This window comes from Coccinella septempunctata, chromosome 6 (assembly GCF_907165205.1).
Source record: "Coccinella septempunctata chromosome 6, icCocSept1.1, whole genome shotgun sequence".
Classification (NCBI taxonomy): Eukaryota; Metazoa; Arthropoda; class Insecta; order Coleoptera; family Coccinellidae; genus Coccinella; species Coccinella septempunctata.
The window spans coordinates 12,773,640-12,792,722 of NC_058194.1; the positions used below are offsets into that span (position 1 = coordinate 12,773,640).

The 19,083-nt window shown below is 35.6% G+C and overlaps 1 long non-coding RNA gene across 1 annotated transcript; it reads right to left on the bottom strand.

Moving 5' to 3' along the window:
• Nucleotides 1-645: 645 nt before the first annotated feature.
• LOC123316154 lies at nt 646-1,494 on the bottom strand. Its single transcript, XR_006538023.1, has 3 exons — nt 1,128-1,494; nt 895-1,057; nt 646-817 (listed from the first exon to the last, which is right to left on the bottom strand). It is a non-coding gene; the product is annotated as an uncharacterized LOC123316154 (long non-coding RNA).
• Between the last annotated feature and the right edge of the window lie 17,589 nt (nt 1,495-19,083).

Genomic DNA, 19,083 nt, shown 5'->3' on the forward strand with positions numbered 1-19,083 from the left:
AGGCTTCCATGGAGTCGGAATTATCCAGCTTGATTGAAACTAGCAAGCGTAATAATCCAATTTTTCTTGTAAATCCAGAGTCATCGAATAATTTTTGAAGATTCAGCCATAGTTCCTTTGTTGTCTTAGCCTCCTTGATATGAACATATAATGAAGAATCGATTGTTAAAACCAGCTTAGCCATGGCTTTTCCATCTTTAACTGTGTCCGTTTCGGTGCCATCTATACATCCTTGCAGTTCGTCTAGTACAAGAACGTTTCTAACTGCGAAAGACCATTCCGTATAGTTTTCTCGACCTTTCAAACGTGGAACACTAGATAGAAAGTTAACTGCCATCGTTAATCTTAAATTTCTCTTCGTCGCCACTTAAACACGTGAGCAATCTGGGCCCATAACCTGTTGTAATGCTGTTTAGCAGTGTGTGTTAAAATGGTAGACAAAAGGAGAAAGTAACAGATACGCACAGCTTCAAGTCTCGACAAGTACTACTTTATTTCCAGAGAACGACAGAACAATACATAGCATGCGCCGACAGAGAGCGCTGTTGCCAGCAACCGCCAAATTCAAATGTATTGATGTACTTTACAACAAGTTGTATATGAAGAGTGGTGGAACTGTAAGTATTCCACGATATTTGAATGTCTTGGGATATTATTGAATACACTTGGTACAGCATCAAGTTTCAATATTTTTCTTGTATAACTTGGATTAGGAAGGTAATCTTCACATATTCTACTATACTTTGAGGAATACCAATTTTCCCTTCCTACAGCAGTAATCCAAAGTTCCAAAATATCTGGGCGTTTAAAAGGAAACCTAAAATAAAGTGATATATATTGCTTTTGAAGTCACAAAAAGGGATCTCATAATGAAAATATTTAAAATAGACCTACCTGTGGAAACTCTTTGTCTCATTTTTGTTCTGCTCATTGGGGCATCCTTTAGCAACTTGTTACAACCATCGTTGTAACAAGATTCTGAAATTTACCAATTTTGCGTAACTGTAAACAGTACTGATGTTGATGGGGACAACAATGATTTGAGAAACACAAAAACCTATAAAATACTTTCTCTAAAACTTTATACCACAAATTCATAAACAACTTCAATTCTGAAGATTACTTACTCAGAGGACAGTTAAAATCGAAAGAGGTCTTTTCAGACAGTTTCAACCCTTTTAATTTTTTCGGGTGGCCAAGTAAAGGTAATCTGTCCCTTCACTAGATCCATATTTTTCAGAAACCGAAAATCCAGATACTTAAAGGTTTTCGAGTGGGATTCCCCGATTTATTTGAGTTTTTTCAAGTTTCAAGCGAATATTAATCGTGAGTTTTAGCATTCTGAACACTTTTAGATCTCGTTTCCAATTGAACACAAGAGAAATCATCCCAAAAACTAATTTAAACTGAGTAATCAACAAAACCGTCAGCTGATTGATGTAAACAAAACATCTAAAAGAGAGAGAAGGGATACCCACCAATAGTCTTTCTCACTCCCACACTTTTGGACACACTTTCTGCCGATTTGCTGTACTGCGGGTCCCTTCCATTTCTTTCTTTAGTTCAATTTCTTTAGTTCAATGCGCTAATGTCATAACGCCGTTGCCACAACTTATATCAATTAATCATAGAGAAAGTCTCTGCAATTAATATTACGAAAATGCCGAAAGTGATTGAAAAAAGAGACAAGGTTTCAGAAAGTGCTACTTAGAATTCAGGTCCGCTCATTCAAATAGTTATACCCTGATATTCTAAAATCCACAATACGTCAAAAGTCAAAGTGATTGTGAATGAAGAGGATGACAAAGAATTTCCTTCTATTGGGAGAACCAGAAAAGTGGTGGCATTTGAGAATTTTAGGTTTGAGTGAATTAAAGCGAAAAGTTTACTACAGGATTTTCGATTAATGTCATCGTAGAATAAGTTCCCGAAAATTGATTTTTCTATTTTTCATTCGACTTGTCCTATACATTGCAAATGTCTTAAGGTACCAATAAATATCTAATTATTTTTATTATATCAATGCATCAAGATGAACAGCCACAAATACGCGCCAGTTGTCCTGCTAATTGTTTATACAAATGTGAAATTTTTGTTCAAAGGTGAAGTTCATTTTATTGAAACTTCCTTTAATTCTTTTTACTTATATTGACGCAAGATATGCTTCTTGTTGAAGAATTTAACATTCTTGTCAGTGGCGGTTCGTGATCTAGTTCACTAGGGGGCTACTTTTAGAATAATAATAAAAATATGAAATTTTAAAACCAGTTTTCCGCAAAATTTGATGCAATTTATAATTCTTTATAAACATACCTGTTCTTATCTACTTGCTCGTTGTGCTTAATTATATTATTCCGGTAAGCTGAATCTAATTGAGCAGCGATATTAGTCGAAACCAGAAAAGCTAATTCTGTCGAACAATTTACATGCTTGGCAGATAGCTCATGCTTCTTAATTTTTTCATTAAGGTGCTTCAAATCTCCAAAACCTGCCCTTGCCCATACGTTATCACTTGTTATACACTTGTCTTGAGAATCGTCTTGCGTAAGAAGTTTTTGGAGTTTTATCTGCCTGGGTTAAATTTAAATCGGGAGTCGGTCTACCCAGCAGTTTAATACGGTTTTTTTCGCCAGCGAAAGCCTCGCGAAATCAGTTTTCAAAATATTTTGAACACTATTGTGTTCAAAATGATTTCAAAACGTAAACAAATACGAACACACGCTAGGTTGTCTATACGCTAGCATGCAGCGGCTAGCATGCAGCGGCTAGACTGAAGCGGATTGGGGCGACTTTTATCGTAGCCCTTTTACTCCTTAAAACGACCAACACGAAGAGTTGCGGCTGGAGCCGAATGACTGTCCGAATGCAAGAATTCGGGGCTATACGATTCATCGCCCATGCAGGGACGAACTGCTAGATTATGATTGAAATAAACAAAACTGCAGGAGTCGCATGAGAGTTTTACATTAATAAATTATATAAATAACCGTGGAATGTAATATTTTCATCAAAAATCGTATGGGAAGGTAAATAGCATAAAAGGATTGATTTCTTGTATGGGGGGCTGTAGCCCTGTAGCCCTTACGGACCAGCCGCCACTGATTCTTGTAATTATCTGTTAATTCCTTCGAGAGATACCCATTCCCAACCACTGCAACATATGCATTTCATCTTCGGGTTAATATTTTTGAAATCTACAACTTATGTAACGTATTCAAACTTTAGCCAAAGAAGATAACGAACATAAACTATCCTCAAGCTAGAGCATATTATGATATTAAACTGATCTCTTGTATTTTCCATGCAAATAACTGGAATTGGTATGCCTTCAATCAGTTTGTATAAACATCCATTATGTTCGTCACATATTTTCCGAAGAGATTCGACATTGTGATAAAATACGTCATAACAGAAACTTTTACGTAGAACGGGCAACATGGCATTGATTTAAAACCCAAAAATGTTTTGACAAGCGTCATAACCCCACATTTTCGTACTATACAGAGTGAAATGTGTCAAATTTCCATGGCCAACCGACTGCTAAAATAAAGGTGAATGGAGTATAATTATTATTATTATTATTATATCAATGCATTAAGATGAACAGCCACAATTACGCGCCAGTTGTCCTGCTAATTGTTCATTCATGTGAAATTTTTGCTCAAAGTTGAAGTTCATCTTGATTGAAACTTCCTTCAATTCCTTTTACTTATATGGATAAAAGATGATTTTTGTTGAAGACTTTAACATTCTCGTAATTATCTGTTAATTCCTTCGGGAGATACCCATTTCTAACCACTGCATCATATGCATTTCATCTTTGGGTTAGGGCTGAAGGACCTCAGGTCGATGGCCATGAAAATAAACTTTTTCTCTTCTCTCTCTCTTTGGGTTAATATGTTTGAAATCTACAACTGATTTAATAACGTATTCAAACTTTAGCCAAAGAAGATAACTAACATTAACTCTCCTCAAGCTAGTATTGTATTTTCCATGCAAATAACTGGATTTGGTATGCCTTCAATCAGTTTGTATAAACTTCAATTATGTTCTTAATAAACTTTTTAGGGTTTTCACTCCCAATCTCTGAAACGTTACCACTTAAAATAATTAAAATTATAATTTCAACGTTATTTATTTTCAGTTCATTGTCAGGCAACAATTTTTTCTAGTTAATTTGCTCCTGACAAATTAGTGCAAGAATTTACGCAGGAGCAAATCGTCGATTTCATTTTTAATTGATTTTGTTTCAGAGATTGGGAGTGAAAACCCTAAAAAGTTTATTGAGAAATGCAGAATCCTCCCAGAATAAATTTCAATCGATATCTTTCAATTATGTTCGTCAGATATTTTCCGAAGAGATTCGATATTGTTATAAAATACGTAACAACAGAAACTTTTACGTAATAACAGAAACTTTTACGTAGAACAGGCAACATAGCGTTGATTTGAAACCCAAAAATGTTTTGACAAGCATCATAACCCCACATTTTCGTATTATACAGAGTGAAATGTGTCAAATTTCCATGGCCAACCGACTGATAAAATAAAAGTGAATGGAGACCCACCCACCACCAATTGTTGCCTGACAATGAACTGAAAATAAAGAACGTTGAAATTATAATTTTATGTTGTGACGTTTCGGAGTCTATATCAGACTTCTTCATCAGACGAAAATCAATTTTCGAAAATCTTCTGAATTGTATCTTTTGTTCGACATTGATTGTCAATACATAGAAACAGAGACTGCACAGAAACGTTGATTCATTTAATTTTGAAATTACCGGATGACAGTTCCTTCTTCGGTAAATTGATCCAAATAATGATCTATTCCTACCGAACAATCTACCAAATTATTATCTTGATCCAATAGAATACACGTAGACTCTTTAATCTTTCGTTTATAATGGTCTGGCTCCGTCATTAAAATTTTAGTGTTATTCCAATCCATTATGTGGTCTCCCGTATTAGAACAAATATGATCTGTGATCGATTAATTACTCTATTTTTAATATTATTTTCATGTTCGCGTTTTCTTATTTCTAGAGATTTAGTTAGTGTATAAGTTTTACCATATCCAGTTGCACTTTTCAAACCCCCGACTTTGACAGTCGTAGTTCGCGGCTTACATGAAGTTTTATAAGTATGCCACATAGCATTTCCGAACATTTGATAACACTAAAATATCAGCTGCCGGACAAGAGCACAGTTCATGTCATCAGTGCGTACATCTTTAGGCGCCATTGAGCTCAAGAAAGAGTTCAATGTTAGCCGCAGATCATCAAACTGAAGAAGCCTTTTATGAACAGGTAGAGCCTTCCTGAGGCATATCCCAAATAGACAGAAAGTACTTTCATTGAACGATTTCAACGCCATCCTGGCGGACCACCAAAAGGATTGCATGAGAGCTAGACATCTACGTCACAGGAGGCTGGATGAACAGAAAATAACAAGACAATAGTCTTAAGGAAAATAGGAAGAAGAGGAAGATTTCAACGCCAGAGTGGACAGGAGTGCTGGAAATCTGGTAAAACGTAATTAATAGTTTTGGCAAGCTTTTGTTGCCGTAGTGCGTGGAACTTGGGATAACGTAGTACACAATTCAGACAGAGAATCAAATACAAAAACACTTCATCAGACATCAGAAAATACAAGAAATGTTCTGATTTCCTGAGTATGAAACACGACACACTGATACCATAGGCTTCCCAGACATCATACAGTTAAATGTGAGTCCTCACCTAGTTATACAGGTATCAAAGTGTATAACCTTTTGGTAAGTCGCTTGAAATCAATGAGTGGAAAATCTTTCAAGAGAGAAGCTAAGTTCCTTTTAACTAACTGGTGTTACTATATGATATTGAGGAGAGATGATATTCCTCCCAGTGCAATTGAAGGACAAGATATATACCTATGATTATTTTTTTTTCTTCATTCATCATCAAGTCTTTGAATAAGTTTTGATGAAAGCTTTATAATTAACTTTTTTCAACTCGTTTTCTGCTCTGTTTTTTTGTTTCAGATATTATTTTGAATTGTGTTTGCTATATATGACTTCTCCTATATATTTCTTAAATGTCCAAAATGATCGATTATAGTTATTTATGCAACTTGGGAAAAACATTATTTTTCGTATTGACCGCAAAATAAATAAATAAATATAATATTTAGTTAATTAGACAAAACTTGAATTAGAAATAAGAACATAGATATTCAACTTCTTTTTTTGAGATTCCTTTCCATCGTGGTGTGGAAATAGTCACACCCTAAAATGCTTCTTGTGTTAGTATGTTTTTGAGACCTGACTGTTTTTGGTATGTGGTTGAAGAATTTAATGCCCTGATACGATGGAGAAGATTCATACTTAGCCAATACAGGGTTGGAATAAAGTTTGGCACCAAATTAATATATTTAAAACGGAACGGACGGTAATTTGGAAGATTTTCATAAAAAATACGTCATGAAAAGCAGAAAGAGTTATCTAATACAAAGTATTTCGTTTTATTTCTCACTATTGATACAAATAACAACGATTCATCTATTTGAATGGATTTTTTCTCAAATGTACAAAAAGACTGAATTTCTTCTTTTTACAGATAATTTTTACATGGAACCCGATATGGACAGATCCGAAACAAGGTGCACTTTCAGAATCTGCAGAAATATACAGGGTGTCCCATTTAAATAAAAAAAAGTTTTGTCATTTCCGGTTAAACCGGAAGTATCTCATTAATGAAAATATGCTCATCAGATGCATTGTGGTCCATTACACTCAGCTGCCAAATTTCAAAAATATCGCCCGTTTTGTTTTAAAGATATTAATTTGGTGCCAAACTTTATCCCAACCCTGTATGTGCTTGGGTATGCATAGAACATGCATAGAACACATATAGTAGACACTTATATATGTAAGTACAAGTAACAGTCATAATCCGCCTACCTACAAATAGTGGCTTACAAGAATCCATCGGTTTGAGATTGAATATTAACTGCAGAACGGATTTTTGGGTCAAAAGGACTGATATGGCTATAAAATAAACCATAATAAATATTCATGACTGCATGAGTAGGCAATGAGTCCCTAATTCTACCTATGGCGTAAGATACTTGTTTCAGCTTACCGCACAGAAAATCAACATGTTTGCACATTCTGAGCTCTCTGTCAATCCAAATGCCAAGGAATTTAATGCTATCCTTAGAACCTACAGTTACTTCACCACTCTTTTATTGAAAAAAATGCATTCAGTTTTGTCCAGATTCAAAATGAGAGCATTCAAGCAGCATCATTCAATGAAACATGCCATCAATCTGGAACATTCATCCGAGAGTTCACCAGGTGTGCGTGCCGATATTTCTAGGGAGGTATCGTCCGCAAAAATAATAATTATACTCGCAATATAATATAACAATATATACCTATATATAATAATATATTAGTTTAGTTTATAAGGGGGTTACGTTTCACTGCGACCTCAAGGTCTATTGTGCCCACCATGAGAGCTGTTCCAGCGACCGCGCTATCTACAGCTCGCCCTCCAGCTCCAGAGCTCCAATAAACTCCACTATCTGAGAGGGCTTCAAAGAGCCTATATTTTCGTAAAAAAAAGTAAAGTACTCTTTTCCTAGACATTCTTTGCGCAGACTTGCAATGGCGAGACATTCTGTTTGATATTGTACGCTTTAATATTTTTGAACCATCATTTTTACTAGTAAATTGCAGAATGAATTCTTCTTCTTCTTGGCGCGCCCTATCCATTCTGGACGTTGGCAATTAACATGGCAAGCTTTATTTTATTGACAGCGTTCCTGAAAAGCTGTACCGAAGTTTGTGCAAACCACTTGCGGAGATTGAACAACCATGAATGTCTCCTTCTGTCCAGTCCTCTCCTACCCCCCATTTTGCCTTGCAATATTAGCTGTAATACTTGGTATTTGCTATTTCTCATTATGTGCTCAAAGTATTGAAGCAGTATGAATATCTTCTCCTATTGTGAATGAAATGAGATAAATTAATTTTCCCAGAATGGTTTTAATAGCGACATGACATATCACAACATACAGGGTGAGTCGTTGACTTGAACACATATTTTAACATTAGATTCTTGAGGTTGAAATAAACACTTTTTTTACTTTCTTTCCGAATCGGCTGGGTTTTACATTTAAAAGATACAGGGTACAGGCTGTTGAAAAGCTATAAAAAAAATATTTTTAGTTTTATCTCACAAACGGTTTTATCGAATGAAATTAATTTCGGCATATAGTTTTTCGTTTATTTGATTAATCTTTTTCGAACACAAGATATCACCCACGTCTTCCAGTTTTCTCATTATGTCCATCGCGTACCATAAAAATTCCAAAAAATTCAAAAAACTCAACACTTGAAACTAAGTTGGACGCTATCTAATGTATATTTGAACGTTTTTTAAAATAAAAGTTTTCTACATGAAATTCGAAAAATTGTGTACCTACACACAAACTTGTGTCACAGATTTAGCCAGTTATTCTGAAGATAATGTGGTTTTTCCAGTGATGGCACAGGTCATTATAAAAACTTAAAATGGCTACATCTTTTCATCAGGGTCGAATCAGAAGAAATGGTATAGAAATGGTATTGAAGTGTTTCAATTGACCTCAAAAATCTTCTGTTAAAATATTTGTACAACTCGAAGACTCACCTCGTATAATTTTCTTCAAAAAAATCAACTATGAATACTTTTCAAACATATATTTCATATCAGCAGTAAAAAATTATTGGAATACATTATAATTTTATCAAGAAATTCAACAAATAGTATCATGAAAGAAATCAATGTAGACTCTCACTTTGCAGCCATTTTCTGTTTGAATTCCTCAAGTAAGATTTTGAAATTCTCGAGATGTTTACCATTGGCGTCATCGTATCCTGGAGCTGTTTTTTTCACAAGCTGATACCATCTAACGATGTTTTGATAAGGCGTGATATCAAATCCAGTAGCTTCTGCTGTAGATACTGTAGCTACACAACTAAGATCAGCTACGGTCATTTTGTCGCCAGCTACATACTGTGACTTTTCCAGAAATGTGTTCAAGATACTGTACATATCCTTCAGCTTTTCCAGCAGAGCAGGATCAGGGGTTGCATTGTGGAAAAACTTAGGATACTGAAAAAAATGTTCAAATGAATGAAAGTTTGACATGAATTGAGAAACATTGCATGAATGTTTCCATCCCCAATTGAAACAACCCCGATTTTTAATTCCGGCTATTTAAGAATATATGTTCCATGAACGAGTCTTCGGTCCAAGATTGAAAATTGACCCTCAGCTCTTCAAACCACTTATTTGGGTTCAGATATCGATATTTGTGTAGGTCATGAATGATGAGGTGAAATTCGTGTTGGAACTCCGTTTTCACGTCAATATTGTTTCCTAAAATTGATCAGATTTGACATAAAGTTCAGTTATGTAAGAAGCTGAATATTCGTTAGTTAATTGTAATTTTAATTGTAATTGGCAGCTAAGATGTCATAAACATGGTGTATGCACTGATTAGATTTTGTATTTCCATCTTTGGAAATAAGAGATAAGTTTCGTTTTTCCCACTGTAGGTAGCGCTTAAGATGTCTAAAACACTGGTGTGTGCACTTGTCACTTTTTGCAAGCATCAACATTTCAGAAAATCGGGGATATGGGATCAGTTTCGTGGCGGCGCCACCATGTCATTTGCTTCGTTCTATCCTTGTTCTACCAAAGGAAGTCCAATGATATTCTCTCGTTTTATTTTGTTTTGCGTTGATATCGAATGTCGATCAACGTCCAACGAGTTCAAAATATGAACTTGAACTGGTGCATTTTGTCAGCTGTTAAGGAATATTTGTGCTTTACAGTTCAATTTTCGTTGTAAAAACAAACCTGTCAATATTTCAACACTATCGAATAAGGGTTCGAATGAGGATTTACTGTTCTTCTTCAAGATATTTTCCGTTTGACAACTTGAATTCGTGAGGGGGGTAATTCAATATGATTTTAATGGAACACAGTTAATTGGTCAAATATCCAATATATTCAGTTGACGGAAAGGAAATTTTCACTATATCTACTCAGGAAGAATATTCGAAGTAACAGACTCGAATAGATTTATGTATTTCTGATTCGCAATACATGCTCACAATTCAAATTACGTATTTCCAATACAGTTTCTTCGAAATATTGCTGAAGTTTCCATAAAACTTAGCTATATCGGTCCCGAATGTTCGTTCATCTGATTTGGTTCTGCTTCAAATTCCAACAACACCGAATTCTTAGCTGTAGCTCTTGATTGTCCATATGGAAAACTGAACTTACTGAACGACAAGTTGAATAAATGAATTTTCTACACCCCCTTCTCGAAACTGATACATTTTCACACACCAATAATCGCTTATAAATACAACATATTCGTACGTCGTAGGAAATTATTTTCAAATATCAAATGACAATGCTCTGTCAAATTCTAAACAGCGCTACCTACAGTGGAAAAAACGAAACTGATCCCATATCCCCAAGAAATTAAAAACAAAATCGAATCAGTGAATACACCAGAGTTTTAGACATCTTAGTAGCGCTATTTAGGAATTGACAGTTGTCAACAAAGATTATAGAGTTTTCAATTGATATTTGAAAATAATTTGAATGCATTCCTACGACTTGCGAATGTGCTGTATTTATAAGCCATTATTGGTGTGTGAAAATGTATTACTTTCGAGAAAGATCGTACAACATTCATTTATTGAACATGTCGTTCAGTTTTCTGTATGGACAATCAAGAACTACAGCTAAGAATTCGGTGTTGTTCGACTATCACTCCTTGTTGTTGAAATTAAGGCAGAGCCAAATCAGATGAACATTCGGGACGGATAGAATAATCAGTTTTATGGCAACTTCAGCAATATTTAATCAAAGGAACTGTATTGAAAAATCGTAATAATAATAATAATAATAATAAAGTTTATTTGACATAAACATTAATCGCAGAGGCTTGCGCCTGTACGCGATATATAATCAAAAACAAAAGTAAACAATTTACAGCAGCCAATATGTTGGACAAATTTTCATGATACAAAGCAAAACATTTGCATTTCCACACAAATATACAAAACAAAGAGTAGCACAACAACACTTGCATACCCCTATCTCTCGTTTACTTAGGATTGATTAACAAATTGAAATATTGTCTCCTCATTTCATAAATCCACGCTTTGATATTATATTTTCTTTTCTTTGCACTCCGGATCTCTCTTATTTCTCTTGGAATCTCGTTGTAAATGCGCGGGGCGAGGTAAGTGTAACATCTCTGGCCAATTCTCTTCCTTGCTTTCGGCACCCAGTAGTTCGTGGTCCCCCTTCTGGTCTCATAACTGTTGGTATTCAGTTGGATTTTGATCTTATTGGAGGATATTGCAGTCAACATCTGAAAGACAAACAGTTGATGGGGATTCATCGCTTCAGATATTGCATATAGATCATTCGATGGAAACAACTGCGGTTTTCTGTGAATTACTCGCAATAACCATTTTTGCACTACTTCTACTCTTCTCATGTGACACTGATACGCCCCTCCCCAGGCCATTATTCCATATTTGATATGCGATTGACAAAGTGCATTATATATTATCATCAACTTTCTTTCATCGAGGTAATTTCTAAGATGCCTGAACTTGAAGAGAAGACGTCTCAGTTTCTTGACTAAATGGTCTATGTGCTTGTCCCATTTCATGTGTCTATCAACAGTTACACCCAGATATTTCACATTTTCAGCTTCAGGGATTGATGTATTGTCGTCAATTTCTAAATTACCCATATGAGGAAGTCCTGTTTCATAACAAGCAAATGGCAGATATTTCGTCTTTTTAATATTAATTCTTAACTTATTGATTTCAAACCAGTTCATAACATTGCGAAGATCTTCCTCAACCTTCGATTTCAGGTTTTCCCAGGAACTGTCCTCATATAATATTACAGAATCATCTGCGAAATTGATTACTTCACCCCTCACATTCATAAACAACAAGCTATTAATGTAAACAATAAACAAGATCGGCCCCAATACAGTTCCTTGGGGTATCCCATATTCGACGGGTCTCTCCGCACTGAAATGATCCTCTATCTTCACGGATTGTACTCTATCAGTCAAGTAATCTTTAATTAAGTCATATGCTTTACCTCGAAAACCATAGTGATGGAGCTTATGGAGAAGAATTTTATGTGACACCGTGTCGAATGCTTTTTCGAGATCTATGAAAACTCCTAAACCAACCATTCCTTCGTCCAACCAAGCATATACCTTCTCTACTAATTTCGTTATAGCGTCTTCGGTGGATTTTCCCTCTCTGAATCCGTATTGGTTTTCCGATAAAATTTTGTTTTTTTCTAAGAACTTGGCAATACGGGTTTTCATCATTTTTTCTATTATTTTGGCAATATTGGACATGAGGCATATAGGTCTATAATTTGATATGGTCTTTTTATCCCCTGATTTAAATATCGGTTTGATGATACCTCTCTTAAGAATGTTCGGAAATCTAGAAGTCTCAAAACAAAGGTTAGTTAACATCATCAGTGGCCTTGAAATCTCCTCCTTGATATTTTTCAACAATTCTGTTCCAATGCCATCCTCTCCAGGGGCTCCTCCTGTCTTCAATGTTAGAATTGTATCCTCAACCTCTTTCTCACATGTTGGGAAAAGGAACAGGGTGGCATCACAAGAATGTTTGTGTTGTTCTTGTGTGAATGTGTTGTGTTGTAAACTTTCTGACAATTTTTTTCCTATTTCGGCATAATATTTACTGAACTCCTCCGCAATCTGTTTCTTCTCTGCTAGTTCATGCCCATCCACTATTAATTTCACAACATTCATAGGTTTGGTTTCCCCACAAATATTTTCAACGCATGACCAGAGAGATTTTGTATTTGAGCTGTTTTTACTGATGGAATTAGCGAAATAGTTCTTTTTAGCTTCTTTTATAAGCTTTTGCAGAGTGTTTCGATATCTCGCATACTGACTTTTCAAGTTTTCATCGAGTGGATTCTTCATCATTTCTTTGAACTTAATGTTCTTTTTAATTATGGACTTTAGCAGTCCAGGAGTGATCCAGTCCTTTTTTCCAAACTTTCTATAGGTCATTCTGATTCTTGTTGTGTTTTTTTGGGTCAATGTGTTCAACAAATTAATGAACGACGTCGTGAAATAATCAACATTTCTTCCTTCCATCAAACTATCCCAATTCATTTCCTTCAGATCATTCTTCAACCGGGAGTAATCTATAAAACATTTATGCTCCACTTTATTCAGTTTGGGCTTTTTCTCCAAATTCAGACACAATACGATGGTAAAATGATCAGTTATACCGGTGCGAACAATAAACGATCTATTCTGATTCAACTCTGAATGTTGACCACCTAGGAAGAAATGATCTAAGCAGGTTCGACTCGAAGGTCTTGTTATGTCATTTATATATGAGTTGTAACCAAAATAACAGAATAAATTCTTGTATTCGTCAACAATCTCATTTGTGGATAAAAGGTCTATGTTCATATCCCCGACAACAACATGATAATCGCTCATTTTCGCATCCTCAATATAGTCAGCCAAATCTTTCGTGAACTTTCTTGCACATCCATTTGGTGAACGATAAATTCCCGTTATCTTGATTTTCTTATCCGATATTATCATATCTAATTCGAGAGCTTTAACATCCCCAATTGTTCTTATCCTTTCACTATAGTCTATATCATTTCTTACATATATAACTACCCCATCATTTCTATTATATGTTCCTTCATTGTAGATACATGCATATCCCTCAATTTTATATAGATCTATTTCTGGCACTGTAAATGTTTCAGTCAACACGATTATGTGAAATCTTTCCGAGTATGTTCCCAACAATAACCTAAATTCATCGAAATTCTTCTCAATACTTCTGATGTTATTATGTATCACCTTGAATTTTGTCTCAACATTGAAACATCTCAAATCTCCCAAATGATCCAAATATTCAGCCCTGTATACTTCACCATCAAAGTCTCTCAAGTACTGGTCCATATTAATTCAAAAAAATATTTATATTTATATATATTCGAAAAAAAAACAAAAAAATTAAACTGCTATTCTACAAATACGGAATGTAAGGAAATCTTACTCGACTCCTCTTTATCCGCCCCTTTTTGATTTGCTTCCACTGTTAACAGCCTTCTGTCCCTTCCTGGTACTTCCTGAGGATTGTGATCTGGTCCTTGTCAGTTCCTGCCAGTTCTTGGTTTTTTCTAGTACTTGACTAATTGAGGAGATCTCCTTGTTGAGTTTTGAGTCTTCCACTTCCAATAGGTGGTCGTGTTCAGTTAACAACTGTTTGTACCGCGCAAGGGGGGCAGGGCTATTAGGTGCACTACTTGTCAGTGGTTCAGGACTTACCGTTGTCTGAGAGGTCGATGATTCGATTTTTCCCTCAGCAGATGACGGCTTTTGACTCGTATTTTCGTGCTTTTTTAGTTGTTCAACGGAAAATTTCTCACCATCCACAATTAGGCACTTTTTCTGAATGTATGCCTTATGGTTGTCAGCTTTCGCTAAGCTGAGATGCTGTCTCAAGAGCTTGTGGTCGTTTCGATCCTCCCTGGGTAGATCGTCGTTGATGTAGATGCGTGTATTTTTCAATTTATAGCGATTTCTTATGACCTTCGATTTGGACAGGAAGGACACAAATTCAATTTTAATGATCGATTTACTTTTGCTAATCTTATAAATATCGTTTATTTCTACCTCCTGTAAGTTGACATCCAATAATCTATTTAGTTCAGCGATCACAGAATACAACAGATCTGAAGAATCGAGTTCAAGCCCAAAAATGACGATGTTATTTTTCAAGGACCTTCGCTTCATCTCCAGAACATCATCTTCAATTCGGGCGATTCGTTCCTCATAAGCGTTTATTCGAATCGTCGTAGACTCACCTAATTGCTTTATTTCTTCTCTTACTTTCTTCAGCTCTTCTTTTATTGTAACCATTTGATTAGCAAACTCATTTTTAATAAGTTCAGACAGTTCTTCCTCAACCATTATTCTTCTTGCGTGTTGATACCTTGACGTGTGTGTTACTCCTTATACTTTTGATTCGTGAACGAACAGATGCTCCGATGTGATCGCTTGAATATTTACAGAAATGAATATACCAACTTTTTTCATCGAAGTTCTCAATGAACAAAAAGACTTCCTTCCGGATAAAATCATCCACCGTATCAGAAATATTCACTTGTATATTTCCACTAGATAAATATTATATAAAACACCATCAATTCTGAAAACTCTGAAGACAACTCGGAAGTACGTCCACTCAACTCAGCGCTATCAACTGTTGATGTGAATTGTGAGCATGAATTGAGAAACAGAAATACATTAATCTGTTCGAGTCTGTTCTTCAAATATATTCTTCACAAGTATAGTGAAAATTGCGTTTCTGTCAATTGAATATATTGAATATTTCGTCAAACAACTGTGTTTTATTGAAATCATATTGTATTACCTTCCTCACGAATACAATTTGTCAAACAAATATTATCTTGAAGGAAAGTAGTAAGTACTCCTTCGAATCCATCGATAGTGTTGAAATATGTGCAGTTTCGTTTTTACAATGAAAATTCAAGTGTAATTCAGAAATATTCGTTAACAGCTGAGAAAATAGTCCGGTTCATTTTTTTTTGGATTCTTTGATGTATCAGGAACACAGAGATGACTGTAATCTGTGATCGATATAAACGCAGAACAAAATAAAGCGAGAGAGTATCATTACATTTTCTTTCAAAGAACAAGGATAGAACATGGTGGCGCCGCCACGAAACGAATCTCTTATTTTCGATTTGGCCTAGTTGCACACACACCGATTTTTGGACGGCCGGTATAAAATCGGCCGACATTTTATCGGTAGTAGTTGCTTGCACACTCACCGGATTTTTACCGTCCAAACAATCGGCCAACTAAAGTCGACTGAAATGGTCGGTAAAAAACATTGAACTCAAGAAAGAACTCCATCTTGAGTTCAATGGTAAACAATCGGTGCTTGTACAAACGTGTAATTATTAGTCACGTACGCCAGTACATCTCGATATTGCCGGTATTGGACGGTTTCTCACCGGCATTTTACCGTCACCGATCAGTGGTCGGCGTATGTGCAAGGTCCCGTTCCCACACGTGGTTCACTATTGGAATTTGGACGACCGATATAAAATCGGCCGTCCAAAATCGGTGTGTGTGCAAGTAGGCTTAGTCTAACGTCATTCCATTCAAAAATTGATGAGTGCATACACCATGTTTTTAGACATCTTATTGGCAGCTTTCCGAAAACTTCAAAATGGAAAATTATTTAAGGAAAAATTTTGTGAGGCCTTCACTAGAGTCTAGTTATTTTTAAAGTTGACAAGATCATCGCAATTCCAACTATCGTTGAGGACGCTGCAAACATGCTCGTTCAGTTAATTCGACATTTTGCCACTAGTAGGTTTTTAAATATTTTTTAGGCGCCTTTACTTGTTTTCGATAATTTTTTTCTCAGAGCAATATTTTTCCACCCCATAGCGTTTAGATTTTTGGACTCGCCAATATAATTTCACATATTTCTGAAAACTATGAAATTTTCTGTGTTTCTTGTCAAATTTTTTCAACATAATCAAGAATTATAAAGTCCATGAGCAGAAAACTTTGATGACAATTATGGACTCAATGAGCATTGCCGGTAGCCGGATTGTAAAAGTGACTCAAAATGTTTGAGAGAGAACATTTCTGACATCGAAATTTCCATAATTAATTACAGAAGTACAGACGAAACACAATATTTATGTTAAAATAAAAATATATTTGATTTTTGAGGATTTCAATGATACGATTGATACGTATTCTGAAATTTAGGAAAACAGCCAATTCTTCCCTTGAATCCCTCGGGATCTCTTAATATTTAAGTATATAAACTACTTCGATTTCTTCAAAACCGTCCTAAGGGCTCTAGAATAGATGTTCGGGTTCAATAAATAAGAGGACTGACAAGAAACTCAAAACTGCATATACAAGTAATAAACGGGTCCATAGAGCCCGATAGTGTATTGCTGTATAAAGTATATTTTTTGTCTATAACCCTTAGTCATTTTCCAATTGTTTTGAAATGACGACTGGTCTATATTCGCGTTAAGGTGCATTTATACCAAACGAGAACTGTTTTCGAACGTTTCAAAACGTTTTGAAATGTTTTCAAACGTTAGGAAACTCAGAATGGTAGGTGTTAACACAGCCCGCGCCTGTCCGAACGAGCAGTTGTTTTTGATAATTCAACGAGGTCTCTCTAAAGTGCACCGACATGACGCCCTCATTATCTAAAATTGCAATTTCTACTGAATCTATAGTAATCAGAGTCTCTGATAGTAATACCCTCTCGAATGAAAGAACTACGCCAAAGGAAGAGACGAACAACCTGGGTACAATTCCTTTCTGAAAGGAAGAAGTTATACCCAGAGCTGCTAGATGACTTGAGAGCAGACGAAACTGAACTTTTTGGAAATTTCTGCCGCATGTCACTATCGGACTTTAATATATTACTCGCCAAATTTGAGGAAAAAGTGTCAAGAAAGACACCAATTATCGTGAGAGCATTCCAGCGTCGGTTAGACTGGCACTAACACTTCGATTTTTGGCTACAGGAGATTCTTATGGGAGTGTCATGTGTACCTTTACCGAATTTCAAAACCATCAATATCGAAAATTATTACCGTCTGTCTGTGAAGCCATCGTAAATGGACTCCATTTCAAATGAATTGATTAAGTATGAAATCACGATTCGAGAGATCTCACCACAATTCAAAATAAATTAAATACCAAGACCCAATAACTTATCACGGTCCACAGGTGTTTTCGATGATATGACGCCAGAAGTGCAAGGAAATCCGAATCCCTTTGATGATTCGTCGGTTTACCGACATGAGACGGAACGGGATCGAGCATTTTAAAACGTTTTGAAACAGGATTCGTAAACTTTATTCGGCTTCGATGAGTGTTTACACCGCCTGTGCATATTGCGTGCATTGTTCGCAAACAGTGCCTTATAATGAAACATTACTTTACCGGCATGTGGCGAAATGAGCTCGAGCTCTCTGAAACGTTCAAAAACAGGGTTTGCGAACTCTGTTCGGCGCCGATGACTGTTTACACCGCCCGAACTACTGTTTGCAAACAGTGTTCGCGAATAATGCTCGTTTGATATAAATGCGCCTTTAGAAAAACGGTTATCTGAAACAATTGTAAGTTGAGTTATAAACAAGGAAAGAAATATACTGTTCAACCTGCTGCCGGTTTAAAATTATAATTCATTATCTGAGTTTACGAATTGATAATGTATTACATAAATTGTAAGGGGATTGTTTGGTTCGTTTTACACCTTCGAATATCACTCAAATCGGGTAGTACCTATTACCGTTGACTTAAAAAATCCTTGCATCCTAAGGATCCTCAAATATATCTAATAACGATGAAAGAGAAAAATTTTCTTCCAAATATTTCTTCATCGAGAATTCATCAAGCATTACAAAAATTATATATACATAATTTATTTTTTTTTAGATGCAGTTTTTCAAAAAACGATGCAACACCGTCTCTCTTTCGACAGATCTTAAATTTCACATAATGATCAATTCCCAGATACCTGCTAACCCTTCTATTTTAACCTTGACTCGGTTGATGCCGTTGATGGTCAAAACAATCTGAACCCATCCACTCATAGTAGGAGATTTAACCGGAAATTATTTTATAACCTTGAAACCTCAATCCAAATTATTATGAAATAAGCCTTCCGAGAAGGAATATGCTGTGTATCTCATCTGAACAGATATAATAAAAACTTGCAGTTGTATTTTCACGAATCCTGAATTCCAGGATAATTTAGACCAATGATTGCATTTTGTTTTGCTTGCTGATTCCTAGGAAAAATATGATTATCATTTTGTTCAAATATCTGTAATTTTCCGAGTTAGTGCTCAATATGGCCGCAAATAATGTTACATTTCTTCGCGCTTGTTTCTATTGTTAAGA